This window comes from Lissotriton vulgaris, chromosome 5 (genome assembly GCF_964263255.1).
Source record: "Lissotriton vulgaris chromosome 5, aLisVul1.2, whole genome shotgun sequence".
In the NCBI taxonomy this organism is placed as follows: Eukaryota; Metazoa; Chordata; class Amphibia; order Caudata; family Salamandridae; genus Lissotriton; species Lissotriton vulgaris.
The window spans coordinates 1,544,389,707-1,544,417,212 of record NC_141693.1 but is presented as its reverse complement, the minus strand read 5'-3'; the positions used below and the strand labels follow the sequence as shown (position 1 = coordinate 1,544,417,212).

The 27,506-nt window shown below is 43.8% G+C and overlaps 13 non-coding genes across 13 annotated transcripts; all 13 read left to right on the top strand.

Moving 5' to 3' along the window:
* Positions 1 to 410: 410 nt before the first annotated feature.
* Positions 411 to 483, top strand: TRNAR-CCU (transfer RNA arginine (anticodon CCU)). The gene has a single exon. It is a non-coding gene; the product is annotated as a tRNA-Arg (tRNA).
* An 8,146-nt stretch (positions 484 to 8,629) lies between these two features.
* TRNAR-CCU (transfer RNA arginine (anticodon CCU)) lies at positions 8,630 to 8,702 on the top strand. The gene has a single exon. It is a non-coding gene; the product is annotated as a tRNA-Arg (tRNA).
* Positions 8,703 to 10,313: 1,611 nt separating this feature from the next.
* On the top strand, positions 10,314 to 10,386 carry TRNAR-CCU (transfer RNA arginine (anticodon CCU)). Its single transcript has one exon. It is a non-coding gene; the product is annotated as a tRNA-Arg (tRNA).
* Positions 10,387 to 11,903: 1,517 nt separating this feature from the next.
* TRNAR-CCU (transfer RNA arginine (anticodon CCU)) lies at positions 11,904 to 11,976 on the top strand. The gene has a single exon. It is a non-coding gene; the product is annotated as a tRNA-Arg (tRNA).
* Positions 11,977 to 13,495: 1,519 nt separating this feature from the next.
* Positions 13,496 to 13,569, top strand: TRNAR-CCU (transfer RNA arginine (anticodon CCU)). The gene has a single exon. It is a non-coding gene; the product is annotated as a tRNA-Arg (tRNA).
* A 1,611-nt stretch (positions 13,570 to 15,180) lies between these two features.
* TRNAR-CCU (transfer RNA arginine (anticodon CCU)) lies at positions 15,181 to 15,253 on the top strand. The gene has a single exon. It is a non-coding gene; the product is annotated as a tRNA-Arg (tRNA).
* A 1,517-nt stretch (positions 15,254 to 16,770) lies between these two features.
* TRNAR-CCU (transfer RNA arginine (anticodon CCU)) lies at positions 16,771 to 16,843 on the top strand. Its single transcript has one exon. It is a non-coding gene; the product is annotated as a tRNA-Arg (tRNA).
* Positions 16,844 to 18,362: 1,519 nt separating this feature from the next.
* TRNAR-CCU (transfer RNA arginine (anticodon CCU)) lies at positions 18,363 to 18,436 on the top strand. The gene has a single exon. It is a non-coding gene; the product is annotated as a tRNA-Arg (tRNA).
* A 1,510-nt stretch (positions 18,437 to 19,946) lies between these two features.
* On the top strand, positions 19,947 to 20,019 carry TRNAR-CCU (transfer RNA arginine (anticodon CCU)). Its single transcript has one exon. It is a non-coding gene; the product is annotated as a tRNA-Arg (tRNA).
* A 2,229-nt stretch (positions 20,020 to 22,248) lies between these two features.
* Positions 22,249 to 22,321, top strand: TRNAQ-UUG (transfer RNA glutamine (anticodon UUG)). The gene has a single exon. It is a non-coding gene; the product is annotated as a tRNA-Gln (tRNA).
* An 803-nt stretch (positions 22,322 to 23,124) lies between these two features.
* TRNAR-CCU (transfer RNA arginine (anticodon CCU)) lies at positions 23,125 to 23,197 on the top strand. Its single transcript has one exon. It is a non-coding gene; the product is annotated as a tRNA-Arg (tRNA).
* Positions 23,198 to 25,434: 2,237 nt separating this feature from the next.
* Positions 25,435 to 25,507, top strand: TRNAR-UCG (transfer RNA arginine (anticodon UCG)). Its single transcript has one exon. It is a non-coding gene; the product is annotated as a tRNA-Arg (tRNA).
* Positions 25,508 to 26,310: 803 nt separating this feature from the next.
* On the top strand, positions 26,311 to 26,383 carry TRNAR-UCU (transfer RNA arginine (anticodon UCU)). The gene has a single exon. It is a non-coding gene; the product is annotated as a tRNA-Arg (tRNA).
* The last annotated feature ends 1,123 nt before the right edge of the window (positions 26,384 to 27,506 follow it).

Below are 27,506 nucleotides of genomic sequence, written 5' to 3'. Positions count from 1 at the left end.
AATTCTTCATGAATTCGGATTTGCGATTTCTGAATAGCGATTCGCTTTTTTTCGCTATTACAGAATCGCAAATGCCGATTTTCATGAATATGGCGGTAGGTGACTGTTTCTGTGTCCTGCTGAAGACAAGGACGGCTTGATACCACTGTCAAAGCCCAGTTTATTGAGAAAAGCATCCAGGAAAGAAGATTGTTGAGTCGAAAGTGGTTCTCCTCCAATTTCTCTCCACTGGCTCGAAATGCAGAGCCTCCATTATAGCACAGAACAGAGTGTTAAAGTCGTGGATGGAAGAGGATGAAAATGGGAAGTTTACTTATGGAGAGAACTGAGAAATGTCCTGTGTGCAGACACTAGTGTTTGACGATTGAATACATTTAAATAATGCCTCTAGACTACAAGTGTTTATCTGTGCCTCAGTGGCCTAATGGATAAGGCACTGGCCTCCTAAGCCAGGAATTGTGGGTTCGAGTCCCATCTGAGGTGAAAACCAATATCATTCTCACTTTTCAAAAAAAATTGATATATTTATTACATGCTTCCGCTCTGAAGCTTATGAGGTATTAGGAACTTTGAAATGGTACCATTTTTCTTCTATACTCTTCAGAGTCATGTTGGTGTTCTGAAACTACAAAGTAGATTTTTAAACACCTATCTTTGTCAGATGCAACTTTGACCCGGCAGAAGATATTCCTTTGGAAAAAATGATTTGAATTGGATTGGTGTAACTGTTGTTTCGAGAGGTGGTGACAGGCTTTCAGCTACTTGAATAGGGCAAGTCAGGATTCATGAAACGTATACAACCTTTGAGTGTGTATAAATTGGCATATCCAGAAAGGAGCAGTTTGTACTACTGTCAAAACAGTTTCTCTCCACTTCTGGAAATATCCAGAGCTATGTAAAGCATACAACTGAGCTTTAATCTCATGAAGAAAGAGGTTTAAATGCAAAAGAGAAAACAAAAGCGTATCATACTGGTGACATTCTCATTATATAGATTCCAAAAGAGTGCTTTATTTGAAAGGAGCTGAAAAAACACAATGGGATGTAAACCTAAATAACTATCAATATCATATTTTCCATCCTTGCATACCACCTACATTATAAAAATAAGCACAGCAGGACATATGACCGCGTGGCCTAATGGATAAGGCATCTGACTTTGGATCAGAAGATTGAGGGTTCGAGTCCCTGCATGGTCGGTTTTTGCCAATGGTCACACAACTCAGCTTTCCATTCAGAATGGAAGCAGGCTCTTCCAATACTCTTATAGCCATCATGTTCTCATTCCTAATTATTCATGAAGTGGAGTACATACTGCACAGTCATTTAGATTGCATCTTCAGCCTAAAATCTTGTCCATGTTAGTGGCATTAAGAAGTGCTTCTGTGTACACGCACTGAATATGTAATAGGGTTGCAGAATTTTGACTAGACAGAATGGGTTTTTAGCTTAAGGGTGTGTAGATGAAATGCAAGGTGTGTAAGTATGTGTTCATGGAGTGCCTCAAGTGTAAAATCTGTACGATTTGTGCAGTTAAAGTGCTAATTTTGCCTACAAGAAAGAAAAGTACTACAGAAGAATTATAAAGGATTGGCACATTGGCTGCCTTTGCTGATGACACAGTTGGCAAATTTGTAAAGCATTGGTCTATTAAGTTGCAGAGTGTGGTTGAACTTGGTTAGGAGACTTGGTGCCTGTTTCTTTGTCCTGCTGAAGACAAGGACGGCTTGATACCACTGTCAAAGCCCAGTTTATTGAGAAAAGCATCCAGGAAAGAAGAAGTGTTGAGTCGAAAGTGGTTCTCCTCTAATTTCTCTCCACTTGCTCGAAAGGCAGAGCCTCCATTATAGCACAGAACAGAGTGTTAAAGTCGTGGATGGAAGAGGATGAAAATGGGAAGTTTACTTGTGGAGAGAACTGAGGGGGGCGTGGCTTGGGCGCCGATGGCGATGGTCGCCTGAGAGCTCGGCTCCGGGACTAAGCCCGGGATTATCCTGAAAATCGGAGGCTGCGGGGCACCCCAGACCCCGCATTCTGCTGAGCGTGCTGACGATGACCTGCCGGGACCCCTAGTGGAGCTCGGACGAGGATTGCCCCGGAGAAAAACCGAAGTTTGCGGAGTTGCGGAGTGAGACCCAACATGGCGCCCGGACCCCTTTGTCCCCCGGGTCGAACCCATTGACTTGGAGAGGTGGCGCGGGCAGTGACTAGCGCCCGACTTCGCCATCCCCGGCTGTCCCGAGCACTGGACAATTACTGGATTGGACTTTTTGCAACGGATTTGCACTCGGTTGGAGGGCCGGGCGGATGCCCACGCTATAGAGGGCACCGGGAGCGGACGCCCTGTGATTCAAGCGGTGGCCCGCCTCGCGACTCCGCAACTAGCTTCGCCTTCCTGGCCAGTGCACTTCCATGGGAGGCACGACACTCTGGCGCCACAGATCATCCGAGGGAGTTGGTGGCCCTCACCCCGGGGCCATAGTGGGTGAGCGGGCCTGCCCGACCCGACGACGGTTGTCTCCGCCCCCTCATCGGTGCCCCCGGACGCCATGGCGTTGGCGTGAGCCGAAGCGGCGGAGTCTCCTCAGGCCCTGGAGAAGGAGGTCGCCCGCACCCGAATTGAGGACAAGTACCCGGGAAGGTCGTGGTCGACACCTGCACGTGGAGACGCCTACTCTGGGACCCTCGCAGAGTGCCCCTGGAGGAATGGGGAAACCTAGAGGAGCCAAGGGATCCACCCAGACCACCTCGGACTCTGAAGCCCAGGACAAAGAGGAGCATGGGGACCCCAAAAGTTCTGGTGGCGCGCCGATGCAACACCAGTTCGACCGGGTCCTAGAGGCGATAGAGACCACGAGATCGGCCCTCCAACAGGACATTGCTCAGGTGGCGACGAGCCTGGGCCTCCTCAGAGCAGACCATGGAAAACTTTCAGACCGGGTCAAGGAGGTGGAGAGCACGGTGGAAACTTTGGAACCGGCGCAGCGAACCTTGGCTGCGACGATGAAGGACGCCCTATCCCGAATTGCGACCCTGGAACAAAGGGCGGAGGATGCAGAAGGCCGCAACAGAAGGAATAACATCCGAGTGGTGGGTCTGCCGGAAAAGATCGAGGATGGCGACATGGTCACATACTTGGAGACCTGGCTCCGGGACACGGTGGTCCCGGAAGGACTATCCTCCTTCTACACTTTGGAGCGTGCCCACAGAGTCCCAGCACGGCCCCTACAACAGGGACGCACCCCAAGACCGGTGATAGCGCGGCTGCTGCACTTTCGAGACAGGGACTTAATCCTCAATGCAGCCAGACATAATGGCCCGTTCAAGGTAGCGAACAGTCAAGTGAACATCTTCCCTGATTACACCTACGAGACTCAACGCAAGCGGTTCTCCTTCCTAGCGGTTAAGCGCGAGCTCAGGAGCGAGGGCATTCAGTATTCACTCCTCTACCCTGCAAGGCTTCGCATCATTGTCGATGACAAAACCCAGTTCTTCGACACCCCGGAGGATGTCTGTGTCTGGCTCGAGCTCTACAGGACAGGAAAAGATGGCTTTGGCTCCTCGTACCAACAAGCAGACGAGCCGGAACAAAGGCGGCGATCCAAGAGGGTCAGAAATCGCCGCGGCCGCACGGGAGGGCCCTCCACGGCGGAGACGTCATCGGAGCGGAGGGGAGTGCTGGAGGTACTGTCGGAGTTATCGGGGGCACGGGATGAAGCCATCGAGGAGGAAGAAAACCCGGGTGCAGAGGGAGCACCGTCAGACTCGGAGGACTCAGTGGCCGATAGCACCCATACACCGGTGATCACTCCGAAATCGGTGGAGGAACTTTTGGATGGACAAGGGTAACGGGGTATGATGACTTGTTTTGGGTGGGGGCCCGGCAGGGGGGAGGCGGTTGCCGTCCTTTAAGGCTGACAAAAAAATGGGAATGGGGTTGGGGGGCCTCTGCTCATGCCCCGAGAAGTTTTTGGCACTGTTTGGGGCTTGTTATAGTCCTGGTGGCCTGAGCGACGAGGGCCCACTACCTCCGCCCAGCCCGCACCGGGCCCATAAGGCCTTCCTACGGTGGCGACCGTAGGATTAATGGGGGTTCTTGGGTTGATGAAAGACGAGGTTTGGATGGGATCTAGGTGGTGCAGTTTGGGTCCTGTCCTGGGGTGGGTGGGTGGGGGTTTGGCTTGTTTTTGGGTCGGTTGGTTTTGGTTGGGGAAAATGGCCGCCATCAGCGCTGGGAGGATTGATGTCTTTTCTTTGTGGGGACCTGGATGGGGGAACTGTGCGAGAACAATTTGGGACAATGGCTGATGTTGCAAACTTGAAATGTGTTACTTGGAACGTGAGGGGGCTCCACACTATGTCCAGGCGCCACAAGGTACACGCTTATTTAGTGCGTAGGGGGGTGCAAATGGCGCTGCTGCAGGAAACTCATCTGAACAAGGCGGAAGGGGCGGCGCTTCAGCGTAGATGGCGGGGGCAGGTCTTTTCCACGTCGTACTCCGCTTATGCCAGGGGGGCGCTAATATGGATCAGGGAAGGGGTCCCCTTCCAAGTCACGAGGACAGTGTTAGATCCAGAGGGGCGTTTCGTGGCCATCTCGGGCACTCTAGGGGGGAGGGACCTGAACGTTTGCTGTGTGTACGCTCCTAATGTGGACCAGACTGCCTTCCTTTCCAGGTTATCGGGCTCGTTGGCCCACTTCTTCTCCGGGCCCCTCCTGCTTGGGGGGGACTTTAACTCCGTGGTGGATGTGGACATAGACCGCTCGCATCCCCCGCTTCCCGATTCCCCGGTCCGTCGCACGGCTAAGGGTCGTCAGGATTGGCAAACCCGTTGGGGTTTGACGGACATTTGGAGGGCGCATCACCCCGCGTCCAGGGATTATTCATATTTCTCGAGACTCCATGAGTTACATGTCAGACTGGATGGCTTCCTTGGATCGCCCGAACTGGTTTCGGCAGCGGTCCGATCGGAGTACTTAGCTAGGACCATCTCGGACCATAACCCCCTCCTGCTGGACCTTCGCTGGTTTCCCGGGGCACCGGCGGTGCCCACCTGGAAATTGCGACCCGAGATCCTCGAGGACAGTGTCTTCAAAGCGGATCTGGGGGAGAGAATATCGGATTATTTTGCATCCAACGGCGGCTCCGCGAGTACTAGGGCGTTAGAATGGGATGCTTTTAAGGTGGTGGTGAGGGGGTACTGTATCTCTAAGAAGGTGGGCATGAGGCGTGTCATCCTGGCTGAATTAAACACAGCGGACCGGGAACTCCGCGAGCTTGAAATTCGCTGACCCGGACACCCGGAATTGCAAGCACAAACGGCGGAGGCGAGGGAAAAAGTAGCGGCAGAGGTCGAACGGCTCCGCTGTTTTGATTACAAGGCCTATACGGTTCGCTCCATCGCGGAGGGTGACAGGTCGAGTGCGTTGTTGGCGTGGTTGGCCAACCCTACGCGCCAGTCCCAAACGACGACAAGTATGCGTGGGACGGACGGAACCGAGGTATGCACCCAACCGGAGATTCTTAGTTGCTTCCGCCATTACTATGAATGTTTATACCGCAGCCGCTCCGCGCGCGACCCTGTCCGACTTGATGATTATCTTCGCCCACTAGAGCTCCGCACAGTAGAGCAGGACGTGGCGAAAACCCTGGGATCCGACATTGAATTAGGGGAGATCCGCGGGGCCATTAAACGGATGGCGAGAAACAAGACCCCGGGCCTGGATGGCTTACCAGTGGAGTTCTATGCAGCTGACGCTGACCTCCTGGCCCCTCGATTATTGGTGGTCTACAAGGAGGCGAAGAGGCTGGGGCGACTCCCGAGCTCGATGTGTGAGGCGTTGGTGGTTCCTCTCCTCAAGCCGGGCCGGGACTCATCAGACCCGGGATCCTACCGTCCCCTGTCGATGTTGACAGTGGACTACAAAATTCTGAGCAGCATCTTGGCATCGAGATTGCTGGGACGCATGAGTTCCCTGGTGCATGAGGATCAGGCCGGTTTCATCCCACGGCGGAACACGACTATGAATATTCGTAGGTTGTTCCGATTGCTAGGGGAACCATTTGTGGATGCCCCGTCCCCGGTTGTCTTGTCGGTGGACCTAGAGAAGGAATTTGATAGCCTGGAGTGGGACTACCTCTGCACGGTGTTACGGAGATTCGGCCTCGGGGAGGGATTTGTTAGATGGACCGCGGTTCTTTATGCCTCTGCTTCGGCCAGGGTCCGAGCGGGCCCATTGATTTCATCGCGGTATCAAGTAGAACGAGGCACGCGGCAAGGGTGCTCATTGTCCCCCCTTCTTTTTGCGCTGGCGGTCGAGCCGCTGGCACTGCACCTTCGATCGGGAGCCCACTATACAGGCTTGTGGTCGTCTACGGGCCCGCATTACGTCTCGCTATATGCGGACGACCTGTTGCTCTTCCTAGAGGACCCGATCGACGCGTTACGCGGAGCGGAGTTGGCGCTCACGGAGTTCGGAGAGGTTTCGGGCCTCCGAGTGAATTGGTCCAAGACCTGTCTTTTTCCGGTACGCAGGGGTACCCCCGCCCCTACGTTAAGTAGGGAGATTAGATGGGAGCCCGACTGCTTTAAGTACCTTGGGGTACTTGTTTACCACGACCAACCCGACCTCCTAGATGGGAACATTGCCCGCTGCATTCGAGCACTTCGAGGTTGCATGGACTTTTGGACCACGCTGCCGCTTTCGGTGGCGGGACGTATCGCCCTGCTCAAAATGGTGGCGCTTCCCCGGTTATTATACTACTTCCGGACTCTACCGGTCTGGGTCCCGCCGGCCACGTTTCGTCAGTTGCGCTCTATGGTGGTCGGATTCCTCTGGGGATCGGGCCGGCGGCGGGTAGCCCTCAACACCTTGATGAGGCCGAAAGACGAGGGGGGGCTCGCTGTGCCGGACTTTGAAAAGTATTATCTGGCGGCGCAGCTCCAGACCTTCACCCAGGAGATCGCCAGGGAATTCCGAGGCCCGGAAGACAGAAGGGGGACAGGTATGGCTAGGCATGTTCTCTCCTTTATAGCGCTGCGACAACGTTTAGTCCTGCGGGACCTGTCGATGGAGGAGCGAACTGTCCGCCTGTGTTGGAATCGGGCTCACGCCCAAGGCCAACTGAGAACACCATATGCACCTGAAATACCGTTGGGGATGTTGACGGCCCTCCCCCACGGAGGGGATTGGTCACGTTTGGCGGCCTGGGAGGATTCCGGTTTACAGCTCGTTGGTGATCTGTACGAAGACGGGGCGCTCTTGTCCTTTCAGGATCTCATTGACCGCTTCGGGATCCCCCGGGGTGATTTTCTGCTGCACTCGGCCATTGTGCGGGCGACCCAGGCACACTGGAAGAGCGGGCAGGAGGAACCCCACTTATCTCAGGTGTGCCAGTACGTAATGATGTCGGCGGGTACGGTGAAGGCGGTCACTTGCCTCTACGGCAGGTTGGTCAGCGAGGGATTGGCTCCTCTCACCACTTTGAGGAACCGCTGGGAGGAGGACATTGGTAGGGAGATCCCGGAGACGACCTGGTCCCAGTTGGTGAGACGAGCCTGGAAGGGCACACGTAACGCCCGTTTCCAGCTGGTCCACTATTATGTTCTTCATAGAGCGTACCTGACCCCGGTGAAAATTAGGCGATATTTTGCCACGGCTTCGGCGGAATGCCCTAGATGTCCGGCTCAGGAGGCGGACCTCCTACACATGTTATGGGCCTGTCCAGGGCTCACGTCCTACTGGCAGGAGGTAGCGACGACCTTGGAGGAGGTGACAGGGAGACTCCTATCATTAGATGCGGCGGTGGGGCTCCTTCATTGGTTCCCCCATACCCCCAGGAATAAAATTTCTAGTAAATTTATCGACCTGGGGCTCCTACTTGCTAAACGAGAGGTGACCAGGAACTGGAAGGCACGAGCTGGTCCGGCGGGCAGCAGATGGCACAGTGAGCTTTTGAAGTGGGCGGCGGGAGAGAGCGCGCTGCGTTATCAACTGGCTTGGAGGCAGGGTAATGAGAAGGCGCAGGAGGCCGCGTTGGAATGGGAGATGTTGGTGCAGGCCCTCAGGGATTATTGTGCCCCCAGTGACTCTGAAAGTGAAACAGCGACTCGCCCCGAGTCCCGGTGAACGTTAGAACTGATAGTCCTATTGCTTTCCCCGTGGGTCCAATAGCAGATCCTATGCTGATAGCTCCCTGGCGCTGGTGGTGGGGAGGGAGGGGGGTTTCTCTTAGTTAGTAGATGTATAAGGGGAGGGGGGGGTTCCTTTGGAGGTTTTTAGGTTTGTTTGGAAAAGCAGATGACGGACAGTGCATTATCCGGACCAGCTCCAGCATCCTACTGACCCCCCTTCACATTTCGCCGCCCGACCCTAGGGTTGTGGGCTGGATGGCTGTGTATGGACTGTACGGGGGGGGCCAGAGGGCTTTATTCTGTTAATATTGCTTATGATACAATGCTGGTCGTAATTGTATTGATCTTCTAATTCCTGCAATAAAAATATATTTAAAAAAAAAAAAAAAAAAAAAAAAGTGGAGAGAACTGAGAAATGTCCTGTGTGCAGACACTAGTGTTTGACGATTGAATACATTTAAATAATGCCTCTAGACTATCAGTGTTTATCTGTGCCTCAGTGGCCTAATGGATAAGGCACTGGCCTCCTAAGCCAGGGGTTGTGCGTTCGAGTCCCATCTGAGGTGAAAACCAATATCCACTCTTACTTTTCAAGAAAAATTTATATATTTATTACATGCTTGAGCTCAGAAGCTTATGAGGTATTAGGAACTTTGACATGGTACCATTTTACTTCTGCACTCTTCAGAGTCATGTTGGTGTTCTGAAACTACAAAGTAGATTTTTAAACCCCTATCTTTGTCAGATGCAACTTTGACCCGGCAGAAGATATTCCTTTGGAAAAAATGATTTGAATTGGATTGGTGTAACTGTTGTTTCTAGAGGTGGTGACAGGCTTTCAGCTACTTGAATAGGGCAAGTCAGGATTCATGAAACGTATACAACCTTTGAGTGTGTGTAAATTGGCATATCCAGAAAGGAGCAGTTTGTATTACTGTCAAAACAGTTTCTCTCCACTTCTGGAAATATCCAGAGCTATGTAAAGCATACAACTGAGCTTTAATCTCATGAAGAAAGAGGTTTAAATGCAATAAAGAAAACAAAAGCTTATCGTACTGGTGACCTTCTCATTATATAGATTCCAAAAGAGTGTTTTAATTGAAAGGAGCTGAAAAAACACAATGGGATGTAAACCTAAATAACTATCAATATCATATTTCCCATCCTTGCATACCACCTACATTATAAAAATAAGCACAAAAGGACATATGACCGCGTGGCCTAATGGATAAGGCGTCTGTTGGATCAGAAGATTGAGGGTTCGAGTCCCTTCGTGGTCGGTTTTTGCCAATGGTTACACAATTCAGCTTTCCATTCATAATGGAAGCAGGCTCTTCCAATACTCTTATAGCCATCATGTTCTCATTCCTAATTATTAATGAAGTGGAGTACATACTGCACAGTCATTTAGATTGCATCTTCAGCCTAAAATCTTGTCCATGTTAGTGGCATTAAGAAGTGCTTCTATGTACACGCACTGAATATGTAATAGAGTTGCAGAATTTTGACTTGACAGAATGGGTTTTTAGCTTAAGGGTGTGTAGATGAAATGCAAGGTGTGTAAGTATGTGTTCATGGAGTGCTTCAAGTGTAAAATCTGTATGATTTGTACAGTTAAAGTGCTAATTTTGCCTACGAGAAAGAAAAGTACTACAGAAGAATTATAAAGGATTGGCACATTGGCTGCCTTTGCTGATGACACAGTTGGCTAATTTGTAAAGCATTGGTCTATGAAGTTGCAGAGTGTGGTTGAACTTGGTTAGGAGACTTGGTGCCTGTTTCTGTGTCCTGCTGAAGACAAGGACGGCTTGATACCACTGTTAAAGCCCAGTTTATTGAGAAAAGCATCCAGGAAAGAAGAAGTGTTGAGTCGAAAGTGGTTCTCCTCCAATTTCTCTCCACTTGCTCGGAATGCTGAGGCTCCATTATAGCACAGAACAGAGTGGTAAAGTCGTGGATGGAAGAGGATGAAAATGGGAAGTTTACTTATGGTGAGAACTGAGAAATGTCCTGTGTGCAGAGTCAAGTCAAGTCAAGTCAGAGATTTATATAGCGCGCTACATACCCAGAGGGTCTCAAGGTGCTTGAAGAAGGGTGGGGAATTACTTGTCGAATATCCAAGTTTTAACTATTGAATACATTTAAATAATGCCTCTAGATTGCAAGTGTTTATCTGTGCCTCAGTGGCCTAATGGATAAGGCACTGGCCTCCTAAGCCATGGATTGTGGGTTCAAGTCCCATCTGAGGTGAAAACCAATATCCACTCTTACTTTTCCAGAAAAATTGATATATTTATTACATGCTTCCGCTCAGAAGCTTATGAGGTATTAGGAACTTTGAAATGGTACCATTTTACTTCTGTACTCTTCAGAGTCATGTTGGTGTTCTGAAACTACAAAGTAGATTTTTAAACACCTATCTTTGTCAGATGCAACTTTGACCCGGCAGAAGATATTCCTTTGGAAAAAATGATTTGAATTGGATTGATGTAACTGTTGTTTCGAGAGGTGGTGACAGGCTTTCAGCTACTTGAATAGGGCAAGTCAGCATTCATGAAACGTATACAACCTGTGAGTGTGTGTAAATTGGCATATCCAGAAAGGAGCAGTTTGTACTACTGTCAAAACAGTTTCTCTCCACTTCTGGAAATATCCAGAGCTATGTAAAGCATACAACTGAGCTTTAATCTCATGAAGAAAGAGGTTTAAATGCAAAAAAGAAAACAAAAGCTTATCGTACTGGTGACATTCTCATTATATAGATTCCAAAAGAGTGCTTTAATTGAAAGGAGCTGAAAAAACACAATGGGATGTAAACCTAAATAACTATCAATATCATATTTTCCATCCTTGCATACCACCTACATTATAAAAATAAGCACACAGGACATATGACTGCGTGGCCTAATGGATAAGGCGTCTGACTTTGGATCAGAAGATTGAGGGTTCGAGTCCCTTCATGGTTGGTGTTTGCCAATGGTCACACAACTCAGCTTTCCATTCAGAATGTAAGCAGGCTCTTCCAATACTCTTATAGCCATCATGTTCTCATTCCTAATTATTCATGAAGTGGAGTACATATTGCAGAGTCATTTAGATTGCATCTTCAGCCTAAAATCTTGTCCATGTTAGTGGCATTAAGAAGTCCTTCTATGTACACGCACTGAATATGTAATAGGGTTGCAGAATTTTGACTTGACAGAATGGGTTTTTAGCTTAAGGGTGTGTAGATGAAATGCAAGGTGTGTAAGTATGTGTTCATGGAGTGCCTCAAGTGTAAAATCTGTACGATTTGTGCAGTTAAAGTGCTAATTTTGCCTACGAGGAAGAAAAGTACTACAGAAGAATTATAAAAGATTGGCACATTGGCTGCCTTTGCTGATGACACAGTTGGCAAATTTGTAAAGCATTGGTCTACTAAGTTGCAGAGTGTGGTTGAACTTGGTTAGGAGACTTGGTGCCTGTTTCTGTGTCCTGCTGAAAACAAGGACGGCTTGATACCACTGTCAAAGCCCAGTTTATTGAGAAAAGCATACAGGAAAGAAGAAGTGTTGAGTCGAAAGTGGTTCTCCACCAATTTCTCTCCACTTGCTCGAAATGCAGAGCCTCCATTATAGCACAGAACAGAGTGTTAAAGTCGGGGATGGAAGAGGATGAAAATGGGAAGTTTACTTATGAAGAGAACTGAGAAATGTCCTGTGTGCAGACACCAGTGTGTGACGATTGAATACATTTAAATAATGCCTCTAGACTGCTAGTGTATCTGTACCTCAGTGGCCTAATGGATAAGGCACTGGCCTCCTAAGCCAGGGATTGTGGGTTCGAGTCCCATCTGAGGGGAAAACCAATATCCACTCTTACTTTTCCAGAAAAATTTATATATTTATTACATGCTTCCGCTCAGAAGCTTATGAGGCATTAGGAACTTTGAAATGGTACCATTTTACTTCTGTACTCTTCAGAGTCATATTGGTGTTCTGAAACTACAAAGTAGATTTTTAAACACCTATCTTTGTCAGATGCAACTTTGACCCGGCAGAAGATTTTCCTTTGGAAAAAATGATTTGAATTGGATTGGTGTAACTGTTGTTTCTTGAGGTGGTGACAGGCTTTCAGCTACTTGAATAGGGCAAGTCAGGATTCATGAAACGTATACAACCTTTGAGTGTGTGTAAATTGGCATATCCAGAAAGGAGCAGTTTGTACTACTGTCAAAACAGTTTCTCTCCACTTCTGGAAATATCCAGAGCTATGTAAAGCATACAACTGAGCTTTAATCTCATGAAGAAAGAGGTTTAAATGCAAAAAAGAAAACAAAAGCTTATCGTACTGGTGACATTCTCATTACATAGATTCCAAAAGAGTGCTTTAATTGAAAGGAGCTGAAAAAACACAATGGGATGTAAACCTAAATAACTATCAATATCATATTTCCCATCCTTGCATACCACCTAGATTATAAAAATAAGCACAAAAGGACATATGACCGCGTGGCCTAATGGATAAGGCGTCTGACTTCGGATCAAAGATTGAGGGTTCGAGTCCCTTTGTGGTCGGTTTTTGCCAATGGTCAAACAATTCACCTTTCCATTCAGAATGGAAGCAGGCTCTTCCAATACTCTTATAGCCATCATGTTCTCATTCCTAATTATTCATGAAGTGGAGTACATACTGCACAGTCATTTAGATTGCATCTTCAGCCTAAAATCTTGTCCATGTTAGTGGCATTAAGAAGTGCTTCTGTGTACACGCACTGAATATGTAATAGGGTTGCAGAATTTTGACTAGACAGAATGGGTTTTTAGCTTAAGGGTGTGTAGATGAAATGCAAGGTGTGTAAGTATGTGTTCATGGAGTGCCTCAAGTGTAAAATCTGTACGATTTGTGCAGTTAAAGTGCTAATTTTGCCTACAAGAAAGAAAAGTACTACAGAAGAATTATAAAGGATTGGCACATTGGCTGCCTTTGCTGATGACAGAGTTGGCAAATTTGTAAAGCATTGGTCTATTAAGTTGCAGAGTGTGGTTGAACTTGGTTAGGAGACTTGGTGCCTGTTTCTTTGTCCTGCTGAAGACAAGGACGGCTTGATACCACTGTCAAAGCCCAGTTTATTGAGAAAAGCATCCAGGAAAGAAGAAGTGTTGAGTCGAAAGTGGTTCTCCTCTAATTTCTCTCCACTTGCTCGAAATGCAGAGCCTCCATTATAGCACAGAACAGAGTGTTAAAGTCGTGGATGGAAGAGGATGAAAATGGGAAGTTTACTTGTGGAGAGAACTGAGAAATGTCCTGTGTGCAGACACTAGTGTTTGAGGATTGAATACATTTAAATAATGCCTCTAGACTATCAGTGTTTATCTGTGCCTCAGTGGCCTAATGGATAAGGCACTGGCCTCCTAAGCCAGGGGTTGTGTGGTTCGAGTCCCATCTGAGGTGAAAACCAATATCCACTCTTACTTTTCAAGAAAAATTTATATATTTATTACATGCTTGAGCTCAGAAGCTTATGAGGTATTAGGAACTTTGACATGGTACCATTTTACTTCTGCACTCTTCAGAGTCATGTTGGTGTTCTGAAACTACAAAGTAGATTTTTAAACCCCTATCTTTGTCAGATGCAACTTTGACCCGGCAGAAGATATTCCTTTGGAAAAAATGATTTGAATTGGATTGGTGTAACTGTTGTTTCTAGAGGTGGTGACAGGTTTTCAGCTACTTGAATAGGGCAAGTCAGGATTCATGAAACGTATACAACCTTTGAGTGTGTGTAAATTGGCATATCCAGAAAGGAGCAGTTTGTACTACTGTCAAAACAGTTTCTCTCCACTTCTGGAAATATCCAGAGCTATGTAAAGCATACAACTGAGCTTTAATCTCATGAAGAAAGAGGTTTAAATGCAATAAAGAAAACAAAAGCTTATCGTACTGGTGACCTTCTCATTATATAGATTCCAAAAGAGTGTTTTAATTGAAAGGAGCTGAAAAAACACAATGGGATGTAAACCTAAATAACTATCAATATCATATTTCCCATCCTTGCATACCACCTACATTATAAAAATAAGCACAAAAGGACATATGACCGCGTGGCCTAATGGATAAGGCGTCTGTTGGATCAGAAGATTGAGGGTTCGAGTCCCTTCGTGGTCGGTTTTTGCCAATGGTTACACAATTCAGCTTTCCATTCATAATGGAAGCAGGCTCTTCCAATACTCTTATAGCCATCATGTTCTCATTCCTAATTATTAATGAAGTGGAGTACATACTGCACAGTCATTTAGATTGCATCTTCAGCCTAAAATCTTGTCCATGTTAGTGGCATTAAGAAGTGCTTCTATGTACACGCACTGAATATGTAATAGAGTTGCAGAATTTTGACTTGACAGAATGGGTTTTTAGCTTAAGGGTGTGTAGATGAAATGCAAGGTGTGTAAGTATGTGTTCATGGAGTGCTTCAAGTGTAAAATCTGTATGATTTGTACAGTTAAAGTGCTAATTTTGCCTACGAGAAAGAAAAGTACTACAGAAGAATTATAAAGGATTGGCACATTGGCTGCCTTTGCTGATGACACAGTTGGCTAATTTGTAAAGCATTGGTCTATGAAGTTGCAGAGTGTGGTTGAACTTGGTTAGGAGACTTGGTGCCTGTTTCTGTGTCCTGCTGAAGACAAGGACGGCTTGATACCACTGTTAAAGCCCAGTTTATTGAGAAAAGCATCCAGGAAAGAAGAAGTGTTGAGTCGAAAGTGGTTCTCCTCCAATTTCTCTCCACTTGCTCGGAATGCTGAGGCTCCATTATAGCACAGAACAGAGTGGTAAAGTCGTGGATGGAAGAGGATGAAAATGGGAAGTTTACTTATGGTGAGAACTGAGAAATGTCCTGTGTGCAGAGTCAAGTCAAGTCAAGTCAGAGATTTATATAGCGCGCTACATACCCAGAGGGTCTCAAGGTGCTTGAAGAAGGGTGGGGAATTACTTGTCGAATATCCAAGTTTTAACTATTGAATACATTTAAATAATGCCTCTAGATTGCAAGTGTTTATCTGTGCCTCAGTGGCCTAATGGATAAGGCACTGGCCTCCTAAGCCATGGATTGTGGGTTCAAGTCCCATCTGAGGTGAAAACCAATATCCACTCTTACTTTTCCAGAAAAATTGATATATTTATTACATGCTTCCGCTCAGAAGCTTATGAGGTATTAGGAACTTTGAAATGGTACCATTTTACTTCTGTACTCTTCAGAGTCATGTTGGTGTTCTGAAACTACAAAGTAGATTTTTAAACACCTATCTTTGTCAGATGCAACTTTGACCCGGCAGAAGATATTCCTTTGGAAAAAATGATTTGAATTGGATTGATGTAACTGTTGTTTCGAGAGGTGGTGACAGGCTTTCAGCTACTTGAATAGGGCAAGTCAGCATTCATGAAACGTATACAACCTGTGAGTGTGTGTAAATTGGCATATCCAGAAAGGAGCAGTTTGTACTACTGTCAAAACAGTTTCTCTCCACTTCTGGAAATATCCAGAGCTATGTAAAGCATACAACTGAGCTTTAATCTCATGAAGAAAGAGGTTTAAATGCAAAAAAGAAAACAAAAGCTTATCGTACTGGTGACATTCTCATTATATAGATTCCAAAAGAGTGCTTTAATTGAAAGGAGCTGAAAAAACACAATGGGATGTAAACCTAAATAACTATCAATATCATATTTTCCATCCTTGCATACCACCTACATTATAAAAATAAGCACACAGGACATATGACTGCGTGGCCTAATGGATAAGGCGTCTGACTTTGGATCAGAAGATTGAGGGTTCGAGTCCCTTCATGGTTGGTGTTTGCCAATGGTCACACAACTCAGCTTTCCATTCAGAATGTAAGCAGGCTCTTCCAATACTCTTATAGCCATCATGTTCTCATTCCTAATTATTCATGAAGTGGAGTACATATTGCAGAGTCATTTAGATTGCATCTTCAGCCTAAAATCTTGTCCATGTTAGTGGCATTAAGAAGTCCTTCTATGTACACGCACTGAATATGTAATAGGGTTGCAGAATTTTGACTTGACAGAATGGGTTTTTAGCTTAAGGGTGTGTAGATGAAATGCAAGGTGTGTAAGTATGTGTTCATGGAGTGCCTCAAGTGTAAAATCTGTACGATTTGTGCAGTTAAAGTGCTAATTTTGCCTACGAGGAAGAAAAGTACTACAGAAGAATTATAAAAGATTGGCACATTGGCTGCCTTTGCTGATGACACAGTTGGCAAATTTGTAAAGCATTGGTCTACTAAGTTGCAGAGTGTGGTTGAACTTGGTTAGGAGACTTGGTGCCTGTTTCTGTGTCCTGCTGAAAACAAGGACGGCTTGATACCACTGTCAAAGCCCAGTTTATTGAGAAAAGCATACAGGAAAGAAGAAGTGTTGAGTCGAAAGTGGTTCTCCACCAATTTCTCTCCACTTGCTCGAAATGCAGAGCCTCCATTATAGCACAGAACAGAGTGTTAAAGTCGGGGATGGAAGAGGATGAAAATGGGAAGTTTACTTATGAAGAGAACTGAGAAATGTCCTGTGTGCAGACACCAGTGTGTGACGATTGAATACATTTAAATAATGCCTCTAGACTGCTAGTGTATCTGTACCTCAGTGGCCTAATGGATAAGGCACTGGCCTCCTAAGCCAGGGATTGTGGGTTCGAGTCCCATCTGAGGGGAAAACCAATATCCACTCTTACTTTTCCAGAAAAATTTATATATTTATTACATGCTTCCGCTCAGAAGCTTATGAGGCATTAGGAACTTTGAAATGGTACCATTTTACTTCTGTACTCTTCAGAGTCATATTGGTGTTCTGAAACTACAAAGTAGATTTTTAAACACCTATCTTTGTCAGATGCAACTTTGACCCGGCAGAAGATTTTCCTTTGGAAAAAATGATTTGAATTGGATTGGTGTAACTGTTGTTTCTTGAGGTGGTGACAGGCTTTCAGCTACTTGAATAGGGCAAGTCAGGATTCATGAAACGTATACAACCTTTGAGTGTGTGTAAATTGGCATATCCAGAAAGGAGCAGTTTGTACTACTGTCAAAACAGTTTCTCTCCACTTCTGGAAATATCCAGAGCTATGTAAAGCATACAACTGAGCTTTAATCTCATGAAGAAAGAGGTTTAAATGCAAAAAAGAAAACAAAAGCTTATCGTACTGGTGACATTCTCATTACATAGATTCCAAAAGAGTGCTTTAATTGAAAGGAGCTGAAAAAACACAATGGGATGTAAACCTAAATAACTATCAATATCATATTTCCCATCCTTGCATACCACCTAGATTATAAAAATAAGCACAAAAGGACATATGACCGCGTGGCCTAATGGATAAGGCGTCTGACTTCGGATCAAAGATTGAGGGTTCGAGTCCCTTTGTGGTCGGTTTTTGCCAATGGTCAAACAATTCACCTTTCCATTCAGAATGGAAGCAGGCTCTTCCAATACTCTTATAGCCATCATGTTCTCATTCCTAATTATTCATGAAGTGGAGTACATACTGCACAGTCATTTAGATTGCATCTTCAGCCTAAAATCTTGTCCATGTTAGTGGCATTAAGAAGTGCTTCTGTGTACACGCACTGAATATGTAATAGGGTTGCAGAATTTTGACTAGACAGAATGGGTTTTTAGCTTAAGGGTGTGTAGATGAAATGCAAGGTGTGTAAGTATGTGTTCATGGAGTGCCTCAAGTGTAAAATCTGTACGATTTGTGCAGTTAAAGTGCTAATTTTGCCTACAAGAAAGAAAAGTACTACAGAAGAATTATAAAGGATTGGCACATTGGCTGCCTTTGCTGATGACAGAGTTGGCAAATTTGTAAAGCATTGGTCTATTAAGTTGCAGAGTGTGGTTGAACTTGGTTAGGAGACTTGGTGCCTGTTTCTTTGTCCTGCTGAAGACAAGGACGGCTTGATACCACTGTCAAAGCCCAGTTTATTGAGAAAAGCATCCAGGAAAGAAGAAGTGTTGAGTCGAAAGTGGTTCTCCTCTAATTTCTCTCCACTTGCTCGAAATGCAGAGCCTCCATTATAGCACAGAACAGAGTGTTAAAGTCGTGGATGGAAGAGGATGAAAATGGGAAGTTTACTTGTGGAGAGAACTGAGAAATGTCCTGTGTGCAGACACTAGTGTTTGAGGATTGAATACATTTAAATAATGCCTCTAGACTATCAGTGTTTATCTGTGCCTCAGTGGCCTAATGGATAAGGCACTGGCCTCCTAAGCCAGGGGTTGTGTGGTTCGAGTCCCATCTGAGGTGAAAACCAATATCCACTCTTACTTTTCAAGAAAAATTTATATATTTATTACATGCTTGAGCTCAGAAGCTTATGAGGTATTAGGAACTTTGACATGGTACCATTTTACTTCTGCACTCTTCAGAGTCATGTTGGTGTTCTGAAACTACAAAGTAGATTTTTAAACCCCTATCTTTGTCAGATGCAACTTTGACCCGGCAGAAGATATTCCTTTGGAAAAAATGATTTGAATTGGATTGGTGTAACTGTTGTTTCTAGAGGTGGTGACAGGTTTTCAGCTACTTGAATAGGGCAAGTCAGGATTCATGAAACGTATACAACCTTTGAGTGTGTGTAAATTGGCATATCCAGAAAGGAGCAGTTTGTACTACTGTCAAAACAGTTTCTCTCCACTTCTGGAAATATCCAGAGCTATGTAAAGCATACAACTGAGCTTTAATCTCATGAAGAAAGAGGTTTAAATGCAATAAAGAAAACAAAAGCTTATCGTACTGGTGACCTTCTCATTATATAGATTCCAAAAGAGTGTTTTAATTGAAAGGAGCTGAAAAAACACAATGGGATGTAAACCTAAATAACTATCAATATCATATTTCCCACATTTGCATACCACCTACATTATAAAAATAAGCACAAAAGGACATATGACCGCGTGGCCTAATGGATAAGGCGTCTGTTGGATCAGAAGATTGAGGGTTCGAGTCCCTTCGTGGTCGGTTTTTGCCAATGGTTACACAATTCAGCTTTCCATTCAGAATGGAAGCAGGCTCTTCCAATACTCTTATAGCCATCATGTTCTCATTCCTAATTATTCATGAAGTGGAGTGCACAGTCATTTAGATTGCATCTTCAGCCTAAAATCTTGTCCATGTTAGTGGCATTAAGAAGTGCTTCTATGTACACGCACTGAATATGTAATAGAGTTGCAGAATTTTGACTTGACAGAATGGGTTTTTAGCTTAAGGGTGTGTAGATGAAATGCAAGGTGTGTAAGTATGTGTTCATGGAGTGCTTCAAGTGTAAAATCTGTATGATTTGTACAGTTAAAGTGCTAATTTTGCCTACGAGAAAGAAAAGTACTACAGAAGAATTATAAAGGATTGGCACATTGGCTGCCTTTGCTGATGACACAGTTGGCTAATTTGTAAAGCATTGGTCCATTAAGTTGCAGAGTGTGGTTGAACTTGGTTAGGAGACTTGGTGCCTGTTTCTGTGTCCTGCTGAAGACAAGGACGGCTTTATACCACTGTCAAAGCCCAGTTTATTGAGAAAAGCATCCAGGAAAGAAGAAGTGTTGAGTCGGAAGTGGTTCTCCTCCAGTTTCTCTCCACTTGCTCGAAATGCAGAGCCTCCATTATAGCACAGAACAGAGTGTTAAAGTCGGGGATGGAAGAGGATGAAAATGGGAAGTTTACTTATGGAGAGAACTGAGAAATGTCCTGTGTGCAGACACCAGTGTTTGACGATTGAATACATTTAAATAATGCCTCTAGACTGCAAGTGTTTATCTGAGCCTCAGTGGCCTAATGGTTAAGCCACTGGCCTCCTAAGCCAGGGATTGTGGGTTCGAGTCCCATCTGAGGTGAAAACAAATATTCAATCTTACTTTTCCAGAAAAATTGATATATTTATTACATGCTTCCGCTCAGAAGCTTATGTGGTATTAGGAACTTTGAAATGGTACCATTTTACTTCTGTACTCTTCAGAGTCATGTTGGTGTTCTGAAACTACAAAGTAGATTTTTAAACACCTATCTTTGTCAGATGGACTTTGACCCGGCAGAAGATATTCCTTTGGAAAAAATGATTTGAATTGGATTGGTGTAACTGTTGTTTCTAGAGGTGGTGACAGGCTTTCAGCTACTTGAATAGGGCAAGTCAGGATTCATGAAACATATACAACCTTTGAGGGTGTGTAAATTGGCATATCCAGAAAGGAGCAGTTTGTACTACTGTCAAAACAGTTTCTCTCCACTTCTGGAAATATCCAGTGCTATGTAAAGCATACAACTGAGCTTTAATCTCATGAAGAAAGAGGTTTAAATGCAAAAAAGAAAACAAAAGCTTATCGTACTGGTGACATTCTCATTATATCGATTCCAAAAGAGTGCTTTAATTGAAAGGAGCTGAAAAAACACAATGGGATGTAAACCTAATCAATATCATATTTCCCATCCTTGCATACCACCTACATTATAAAAATAAGCACAGCAGGACATATGACTGCGTGGCCTAATGGATAAGGCGTCTGACTTTGAATCAGAAGATTGAGGGCTCGAGTCCCTTCATGGTCGGTTTTTGCCAATGGTCACACAACTCAGCTTTCCATTCAGAATGGAAGCAGGCTCTTCCAATACTCTTATAGCCATCATGTTCTCATTCCTAATTATTAATGAAGCGGAGTACATACTGCACAGTCATTTAGATTGCTTCTTCAGCCTAAAATCTTGTCCATGTTAGTGGCATTAAGAAATGCTTCTATGTACACGCACTGAATATGTAATAGGGTTGCAGAATTTTGACTTGACAGAATGGGTTTTTAGCTTAAGGGTGTGTAGATGAAATGCAAGGTGTGTAAGTATGTGTTCATGGAGTGCTTCAAGTGTAAAATCTGTATGATTTGTGCAGTTAAAGTGCTAATTTTGCCTACGAGAATGAAAAGTACTACAGAAGAATTATAAAGGATTGGCACATTGGCTGCCTTTGCTGATGACATAGTTGGCTAATTTGTAAAGCATTGGTCTATTAAGTTGCAGAGTGTGGTTGAACTTGGTAAGGAGACTTGGTGCCTGTTTCTGTGTCCTGCTGAAGACAAGGACGGCTTGATACCACTGTCAAAGCCCAGTTTATTGAGAAAAGCATCCAGGAAAGAAGAAGTGTTGAGTCAAAAGTGGTTCTCCTCCAATTTCTCTCCACTTGCTCAAAATGCAGAGCCTCCATTATAGCACAGAACAGAGTGTTAAAGTCTGGGATGGAAGAGGATGAAAATGGAAAGTTTACTTATGGAGAGAACTGAGAAATGTCCTGTGTGCAGACACCAGTGTTTGACGGTTGAATACATTTAAATAATGCCTCTAGAGTGCAAGAGTTTATCTGTCCCTCAGTGGCCTAATGGATAAGGCACTGACCTCCTAAGCCAGGGATTGTGGGTTTGAGTCCCATCTGAGGTGAAAACCAATATCCACTCTTACTTTTCCAGAAAAATGTATATATTTATTACATGCTTCCGCTCAGAAGCTTATGAGGTATTAGGAACTTTGAAATGGTACTATTTTACTTCTGTACTCTTCAGGGTCATGTTGGTGTTCTGAAACTACAAAGTAGATTTTTAAACACCTATCTTTGTCAGATGCAACTTTGACCCGGCAGAAGATATTCCTTTGGAAAAAATGATTTGAATTGGATTGGTGTAACTGTTGTTTCTAGAGGTGGTGACAGGCTTTCAGCTACTTGAATAGGGCAAGTCAGGATTCATGAAACATATACAACCTTTGAGCGTGTGTAAATTGGCATATCCAGAAAGGAGCAGTTTGTACTACTGTCAAAACAGATTCTCTCCACTTCTGGAAATATCCAGAGCTATGTAAAGCATACAACTGAGCTTTAATCTCATGAAGAAAGAGGTTTAAATGCAAAAAAGAAAACAAAAGCTTATCGTACTGGTGACATTCTCATGATATAGATTCCAAAAGAGTGCTTTAATTGAAAGGAGCTGAAAAAACACAATGGGATGTAAACCTAAATTACTATGAATATCATATTTCCCATCCTTGCATACCACCTACATTATAAAAATGAGCACAGCCGGACATATGACTGCGTGGCCTAATGGATAAGGCGTCTGACTTTGGATCAGAAGATTGAGGGTTCGAGTCCCTTCGTGGTCGGTTTTTGCCAATGGTCACACAACTCAGCTTTCCATTCAGAATGGAAGCAGGCTCTTCCAATACTCTTATAGCCATCATGTTCTCATTCCTAATTATTCATGAAGTGGAGTACATACTTCACAGTCATTTAGATTGCATCTTCAGCCTAAAATCTTGTCCATTTTAGTGGCATTAAAAAGTGCTTCTATGTACACACACTGAATATGTAATAGGTTTGCAGAATTTTGACTTGACAGAATGGGTTTTTAGCTTGAGGGTGTGTAGATGAAATTCAAGGTGTGTAAGTATGTGTTCATGGAGTGCTTCAAGTGTAAAATCTGTATGATTTGTGCAGTTAAAGTGCTAATTTTGCCTACGAGAAAGAAAAGTACTACAGAAGAATTATAAAGGATTGGCACATTGGCTGCCTTTTCTGATGACACAGTTGGCTAATTTGTAAAGCATTGGTCTATTAAGTTGCAGAGTGTGGTTGAACTTGGTTAGGAGACTTGGTGCCCTTTTCTGTGTCCTGCTGAAGACAAGGACGGCTTGATACCACTGTCAAAGCCCAGTTTATTGAGAAAAGCATCCAGGAAAGAAGAAGTGTTGAGTCGAAAGTGGTTCTCCTCCAATTTCTCTCCACTTGCTCGAAATGCAGAGCCTCCATTATAGCACAGAACAGAGTGTTAAAGTCGGGGATGGAAGAGGATGAAAATGGGAAGTTTACTTCTGGAGAGAACTGAGAAATGTCCTGTGTGCAGACACCAGTGTTTGACGGTTGAATACATTTAAATAATGCCTCTAGACTGCTAGTTTTTATGTGTGCCTCAGTGGCCTAATGGATAAGGCACTGGCCTCCTAAGCCAGGGATTTTGGGTTCGAGTCCCATCTGAGGTGAAAACCAATATCCACTCTTACTTTTCCAGAAAAATGTATATATTTATTACATACTTCAGCTCAGAAGCTTATGAGGTATTAGGAACTTTGAAATGGTACTATTTTACTTCTGTACTCTTCAGGGTCATGTTGGTGTTCTGAAACTACAAAGTAGATTTTTAAACACCTATCTTTGTCAGATGCAACTTTGACCCGGCAGAATATATTCCTTTGGAAAAAATGATTTGAATTGGATTGGTGTAACTGTTGTTTCCAGAGGTGGTGACAGGCTTTCAGCTACTTGAATAGGGCAAGTCAGGATTCATGAAACGTATACAACCTTTGAGTGTGTGTAAATTGGCATATCCAGAAAGGAGCAGTTTGTACTACTGTCAAAACAGTTTCTCTCCACTTCTGGAAATATCCAGAGCTATGTTAAGCATACAAATGTGCTTTAATCTCATGAAGAAAGAGGTTTAAATGCAAAAAAGAAAACAAAAGCTTATCGCTCTGGTGACATTCTCATTATATAGATTCCAAAAGAGTGCTTTAATTGAAAGGAGCTGAAAAAAACACAATGGGATGTAAACCTAAATAACTATGAATATCATATTTTCCATCCTTGCATACTGCCTACATTATAAAAGTAAGCACAACAAGACATATGACTGCGTGGCCTAATGGATAAGGCGTCGGACTTCGGATCAGAAGATTGAGGGTTTGAGTCCCTTCGTGGTCGGTTTTTGCCAATGGTCACACAACTCAGCTTTCCATTCAGAATGGAAGCAGGCTCTTCTAATACTCTTATAGCCATCATGTTCTCATTCCTAATTATTCATGAAGTGGAGTAAATACTGCACAGTCATTTAGATTACATCTTCAGCCTAAAATCTTGTACATTTTAGTGGCATTAAAAAGTGCTTCTATGTACACGCACTGAATATGCAATAGGTTTGCAGAATTTTGACTTGACAGAATGGGTTTTTAGCTTAAGGGTGTGTAGATGAAATGCAAGGTGTGTAAGTATGTGTTCATGGAGTGCTTCAAGTGTAAAATCTGTATGATTTGTGCAGTTAAAGTGCTAATTTTGCCTACGGGAAAGAAAAGTACTACAGAAGAATTATAAAGGATTGGCACATTGGCTGCCTTTGCTGATGACACAGTTGGCTAATTTGTAAAGCATTGGTCTATTAAGTTGCAGAGTGTGGTTGAACTTGGTTAGGAGACTTGGTGCCTGTTTCTGTGTCCTGCTGAAGACAAGGACGGCTTGATACCACAGTCAAAGCCCAGTTTATTGAGAAAAGCATCCAGGAAAGAAGAAGTGTTGAGTCGAAAGTGGTTCTCCTCCAATTTCTCTCCACTTGCTCGAAATGCAGAGCCTCCGTTATAGGACAGAACAGAGTGTTAAAGTCGGGGATGGAAGAGGATGAAAATGGGAAGTTTACTTATGGAGAGAACTGAGAAATGTCCTGTGTGCAGACACCAGTGTTTGACGATTGAATACATTTAAATAATGCCTCTAGACTGCAAGTGTTTATCTGTGCCTCAGTGGCCTAATGGTTAAGGCACTGGCCTCCTAAGCAGGGATTGTGGGTTCGAGTCCCATCTGAAGTGAAAACCAATATCCACTATTACTTTTCTAGAAAAATTTATATATTTATTACATGCTTCCGCTCAGAAGCTTATGAGGTATTAGGAACTTTGAAATGGTACTATTTTACTTCTGTACTCTTCAGGGTCATGTTGGTGTTCTGAAACTACAAAGTAGATTTTTAAACACCTATCTTTGTCAGATGCAACTTTGACCCGGCAGAAGATATTCCTTTGGAAAAAATGATTTGAATTGGATTGGTGTAACTGTTGTTTCTAGAGGTGGTGACAGGCTTTCAGCTACTTGAATAGGGAAAGTCAGGATTCATGAAACATATACAACCTTTGAGCGTGTGTAAATTGGCATATCCAGAAAGGAGCAGTTTGTACTACTGTCAAAACAGTTTCTCTCCACTTCTGGAAATATCCAGAGCTATGTAAAGCATACAACTGAGCTTTAATCTCATGAAGAAAGAGGTTTAAATGCAAAAAAGAAAACAAAAGCTTATCGTACTGGTGACATTCTCATTATATAGATTCCAAAAGAGTGCTTTAATTGAAAGGAGCTGAAAAAACACAATGGGATGTAAACCTAAATTACTATGAATATCATATTTCCCATCCTTGCATACCACCTACATTATAAAAATGAGCACAGCAGGACATATGACTGCGTGGCCTAATGGATAAGGCGTCTGACTTCGGATCATAAGATTGAGGGTTCGAGTCCCTTTGTGGTCGGTTTTTGCCAATGGTCACACAACTCAGCTTTCCATTCATAATGGAAGCAGGCTCTTCCAATACTCTTATAGCCATCATGTTCTCATTCCTAATTATTCATGAAGTGGAGTACATACTGCACAGTCATTTAGATTGCATCTTCAGCCTAAAATCTTGTCCATTTTAGTGGCATTAAAAAGTGCTTCTATGTACACACACTGAATATGTAATAGGTTTGCAGAATTTTGACTTGACAGAATGGGTTTTTAGCTTAAGGGTGTGTAGATGAAATTCAAGGTGTGTAAGTATGTGTTCATGGAGTGCTTCAAGTGTAAAATCTGTATGATTTGTGCAGTTAAAGTGCTAATTTTGCCTACGAGAAAGAAAAGTACTACAGAAAAATTATAAAGGATTGGCACATTGGCTGCCTTTTCTGATGACACAGTTGGCTAATTTGTAAAGCATTGGTCTATTAAGTTGCAGAGTGTGGTTGAACTTGGTTAGGAGACTTGGTGCCCTTTTCTGTGTCCTGCTGAAGACAAGGACGGCTTGATACCACTGTCAAAGCCCAGTTTATTGAGAAAAGCATCCAGGAAAGAAGAAGTGTTGAGTCGAAAGTGGTTCTCCTCCAATTTCTCTCCACTTGCTCGAAATGCAGAGCCTCCATTATAGCACAGAACAGAGTGTTAAAGTCGGGGATGGAAGAGGATGAAAATGGGAAGTTTACTTATGGAGAGAACTGAGAAATGTCCTGTGTGCAGACACCAGTGTTTGACGATTGAATACATTTAAAAAATGCCTCTAGACTGCAAGTGTTTATCTGTACCTCAGTGGCCTAATGGATAAGGCACTGGCTTTCTAAGCCAGGGATTATGGGTTCAAGTCCCATCTGAGGTGAACACCAATATCCACTCTTACTTTTCCAGAAAAATTGATATATTTATTACATGCTTCCGCTCAGAAGCGTATGAGGTATTAGGAACTTTGAAATGGTACCATTTTACTTCTGTACTCTTCAGAGTCATGTTGGTGTTCTGAAACTACAAAGTAGATTTTTAAACACCTATCTTTGTCAGATGCAACTTTGACCCGGCAGAAGATATTCCTTTGGAAAAAATGATTTGAATTGGATTGGTGTAACTGTTGTTTCCAGAGGTGGTGACAGGCTTTCAGCTACTTGAATAGGGCAAGTCAGGATTCATGAAACGTATACAACCTTTGAGTGTGTGTAAATTGGCATATCCAGAAAGGAGCAGTTTGTACTACTGTCAAAACAGTTTCTCTCCACTTCTGGAAATATCCAGTGCTATGTAAAGCATACAACTGAGCTTTAATCTCATGAAGAAAGAGGTTTAAATGCAAAAAAGAAAACAAAAGCTTATCGTACTGGTGACATTCTCATTATATCGATTCCAAAAGAGAGCTTTAATTGAAAGGAGCTGAAAAAACACAATGGGATGTAAACCTAAATACCTATGAATATCATATTTTCCATCCTTGCATACCACCTACATTATAAAAATGAGCACAGCAGGACATATGACCGCGTGGCCTAATGGATAAGGCGTCTGACTTCAGATCAGAAGATTGAGGGTTCGAGTCCCTTAGTGGTCGGTTTTTGCCAATGGTCACACAACTCAGCTTTCCATTCAGAATGGAAGCAGGCTCTTCCAATACTCTTATAGCCATCATATTCTCATTCCTAATTATTCATGAAGTGGACTGCACAGTCATTTAGATTTCATCTTCAGCCTAAAATCTTGTCCATGTTAGTGGCATTAACAAGTGCTTCTATGTACACGCACTGAATATGTAATAGCGTTGCAGAATTTTGACTTGACAGAATGGGTTTTTAGCTTAAGGGTGTGTAGATGAAATGCAAGGTGTGTAAGTATGTGTTCATGGAGTGCTTCAAGTGTAAAATCTGTATGATTTGTGCAGTTAAAGTGCTAATTTTGCCTACGAGAAAGAAAAGTACTACAGAAGAATTATAAAAGATTGGCACATTGGCTGCCTTTGC